The following is a 4534-nucleotide window of genomic DNA, read 5'->3' as shown; positions in this document are numbered from 1 at the left end:
CGAGCCGAGCCGAGCCGAGCCGAGCTGGGCCGGGCCGTAGAGAGCTTCCCTGTGCAAAGCTGCCTCTTGGTGGGCAGAGTCACGGTAGAAACAGTGAGGGATGTAATACCCTCCCTGCGCCTACTTTCCCTTTACACAGCATCTCCTGACGTATCCGTATGAATTCGTTGTCACGTTGTGGCTAAACTTGCTTCCTTTTTACCTCTCTTACTTATGTCAATTACTCAACACATTGAAAACATTTAATTATTAGGCGTGATAATGTTAGAGATCATGAACCTGGTCATCAGCTGATACTCAATAAAGACATCATATTACACTAGGCATGATTTTGAGAGCGTATGCCACTCCATATGAGTGGGATAATGTGAATTGTTGCTCTGGTCGTATTTTTGAGATACCTACTTCGGAGACAACCCGGAAGACATACAGTCAATGAGGTTCTTCTGTCACAAAGTCACAAAAGCGAGAAATTCCAGCAGTTTTGGGTGTGAAAACGTACTTATGCTAGAATTTAAGAGTGTTAGAAAGTAGCTTCTCTGAACTGAATAGCTCTGAGCATCACTTTTTTCAGTTTTTGTTAATGAAGCAGGTACTCACCAATAGAATCACTAAATAGTAGGATTTATCTTAAAGCCAGAGACACAATGCTATTTCCAGTATACTATAGAAAGACATTGGTTTTATAGTGGTATCTCATGTTACTAGTTTTCATACGCAGTTAGAAAAAGGCTAAAGGCTAAAAAGGCTCCTATTTTTTTAAGTATCCTGAAGGAACCGTATTAGGATGCTGTCACACCACATAGCCTCAGGTTTTAAGTATTTCCTCAACCAAATAGTTTATTCTTATGACCTACATAATGCAGTTACTAAGTTTAAAGCCTTGTGAACCCAAAGAAATGGAAACCTCATTTGTTCTTTCTTAGTCTAATCCAAGAAGCTTCTCTCTCTCTACCATCCTGCTAACAAACTGATGAGTTACTCAAACAGCCTCTTGGCTAGAGTCTCATCCTCATGTAGGAACCTTCCCTGTGCCTGCAGCTTTCATTGCAGAAACTATCTTTGTTTTTACATACGCAAAGCTTCTAATACTTGCATTGGCATGCAACCAATTTAATGTTAGGTAAACCATCCCTTCTCCCCTCATTGTGTAACTTCTTTACACGTTAAAGCTCTATTTCATACAAACAGATAAGATGATTACCCTGTTTTTAAGTGTACACAGTCGAGAAAGTAAGTAATTTGGTTGATTACTGCCTTTTTGATTTAGACCAGCTATAGCAACATCTCATTTGAGTGGATTGCACAACGCTATTTGTGAGTTTTGATACCTTGCTGTGGGTGTTTGCCTTCTAGGTAAAAAAACAAAACCCAAACCAAAAGTAGTACAAATGGAAACAAAGAAATAAAAATGTTCAGGTACAAATTTATCAAAATATAACCAAATATAACCAACTACTCATTTTCTTAATACATCATCTAGGAGATGCTACCTGTTGGGTTTTGTGGGTTTTTTGTTTGGCGCTTTTTTTGGTGTTTTTCTGGAAGGAAATTCACTATTAACAAAGTCTTATGTGCAGCTTGATGTTAAGTGAATCCTTGATTAGAAAAGACAGATAAAACTGCCAAGCAACAGTCTCAGTTCACTTGAAACAACCAAACAATTCCATCAACCTCCTGAAAGTGCAATGAAGGATGACCTCCCTGTTTTATAGCTGTCTCTTCATTGATGGATTCACTCCCTCTATAGAAACCAGCAAGTTTCTGGAAAGTTCTACCCTGCTCACAAGCAAGTTCCCCGTTTTGTCTGAGTTACTTCAACCAGCTGTCGCTAATGCTACAGAACTGTCAGCCTGATGGATGGGAACTGACAGTCCCTAATGGGTTGAACAAAGAGGAGGTCTAGACTAATGTAATGCCATCACACTGATAGCACTGAAATCCTTATCTCCAGATTCTTGTTGCTTTTGGTTTTACGTACAAAATGAAAAAGCAGATGAGACCAATTAAATCCCTCTGAGCTCTTGGAATGCAACATAATAAAAATTCATGAGCATCATAGCTGTTTACAGAGAATCATATAGTCTGGGATACTGGTGGATACTTCTAAGTAGCAACAGAGGGGTATTATTTTCCTCCCCTAACAGGAGTTTACAAAAATGTAACAGAACATACTTCTGTGCTGAATCATATCTGTGCTTTTCTCAGTGTGAACGCTAGCAGAACTTGCTATGTACTTTTCTTTGCTTAGAGTTCACCATTAGGAAAGCATTTTCATAAAGTTTGATTCACCTTTGAACATTTAAGTGCAGTTGCTCTGAAAAAGTATCTTTCTATGAAGCAGATAGCACTTTGGCTATTATTTAAATATTTTGCTTTTGAAAAGGTGCATGATCCTGTCATTGATATTGGTTTGCTTCAATACACCGGACCACAAGCAACAGCACCCTGCAGCCTGTTTTGTGTGCCATTCAGGCTGTGATACGCAATGCTGTTGACTTCCAGCAGACAGGCAGGGAGCAACTTCACCCATCAGCCTCTGCCTTAGTGCTGTCTGCGAGTCAGACCCCCAGTACAGGTAACACCCGCCCACCAGATGAGGAGTGCTGGTTTACAAACACTCGGAGGAAGCAAAGATGCAAACACATGGTGAGGATTAAATGGGCATCAGAATACTCATACCTTTTTTTTCTTTTTCTTTTTGAGAAACTATTTAGAGCAAGAAGAAATCAAAATGCACACCCAAGAAAGCAGACCTGCGACAGCTAAGGTAGATGGAAGAATTCAGCATAAAGGTACTGTGAGAGGCCACAACCAGTTAATACATTTACTGAGCTCTCTCCTTCACAAGGAGCTTTACTATGATTACACATGGAATTGGCACAATTGCGCAATGTTATTTCCTTCAGCACTATTTTTTTAAAAATAAATTTATTGTAGCATGGAATCATTATGCCATCTACTGGCAATTTAGTGTTACACTAGAAACGTTTGCTTAGTTTACCCTAAGAACAAGAACAGGACAATCCAGGACTGCAGCCTGGTTTCAGTGACAGTCTTTGTGCTGTCCCAAATGTAAGATGCCCTGAGAGGGCCCTACTTCTGACTTGGGGCAGAAAGGTACACAGGCCGCCACCTTGACTTGCTCTAGAATACCAGCCTGCTTCAAAAACATTGCCTGTCAGTGCTGTGGATGTTATCCTACACTCCATGTCTGACAGACTTGCATGTTGGGCAGAAAATCTCCTGATCTCCAGTAAAATCAGTATCTGTCAGAAAAATCTCTGCATCTCCCAAGCATCCATCCCCATAGTGAGGAGTGAGCAGGTACAATTGGAGACTTTTCTGTCTCAGAGGAGCAAACCTTCACCTACCCCCTCCACCCCCCTTGTCTGCTTTCACCTCAAGTTGCCAGCCTTAATAGGCAACTGTTGACATCCAGATGCCTCCCCCGAGGTTTTTCAGCATCCTGCAGAGGATCTAACAAAAGCTAAGTCACAAAACACATTTCTTGTACCCTGACACTCTGCATTATCAATTCCCACACTGTATAACTTCATAAAGAAACCTCTGCCTTTTCCTTACAGATGTTACTGGGCAGGCAGGCAGGCACTGGGAGATCCAGTGTTCCAGTACTCAGACCTGTCCTACCTTCCTTTTCCAACAGCGATCATACTTGCTACTTGTCTTTCACACTTACCTTAATTTTCCATCTCCAACTTTGGGACCTCTTTTTTTCAGGAATAAATTGTTTCCACCATTCTGACAATAATATGTACAAAACCACAAACAGGACTGCAGTAGACTCTTCACAGGTTTAGCAGATGCTGACATTGAGATTGCCAGATGATAGCCAGCTTTGTAGGGTTGCAATTGACTGAACTGATCTTTACTGAACTCAAATTTCATTATTTAGTGGAGGAAATGTAATTATTAATTTAAGTGCAGGGAAAAGGAGCATAATTTTCCTGCTGGAAAAATTTCAAGACCCCCTCTTATGAACAGAACAAATATGGGTGTAACATGATGGTAAACTGGAAGTTGGTTTTACAGCACCTTGATGGCAAACCTCATCTGGTCCCATTCACTGTAAAGTTGGTCCCTACATCTCTGTTAAGTAGTAATTGTGCATAAACCATGCACGCAGCCTGTGTAAGAACTACAGCATCCATTAGGCTGACTACGTACAAAGCAATGCCACATAGAATGGCAGTACCCACATCCTCAGATTCCTGTGTTGTTGCCTGTACAGACACCACCAGTAATCATTTACATAAGGCTAGAATGACACATCGCCATGACACTCGGTTTCCAAAAACTTAAAGCAGTTTTTATTTCTTGGCATGCAGTCTAATGCTGGGTGGTGGTTGGGTTTGTTTGTTGTTTTTTTTTTTTTTTCCCCAATCTGGATTCTAGCCAGCAGGTCAAGGGAGGTGGTTCTGCCCCTGTCCTCTTGATCTTGTGAGCCCCCCCCGGGAGTGCTGCATCCAGCTGTGGAAGCCACAACATCAGAAGGATATAGACCGGTTGGAGC

Source organism: Eurypyga helias, unplaced genomic scaffold (genome assembly GCF_000690775.1).
Source record: "Eurypyga helias isolate BGI_N326 unplaced genomic scaffold, ASM69077v1 scaffold4077, whole genome shotgun sequence".
Taxonomy (NCBI): Eukaryota; Metazoa; Chordata; class Aves; order Eurypygiformes; family Eurypygidae; genus Eurypyga; species Eurypyga helias.
Note: the sequence above shows the minus strand (reverse complement) of the source record.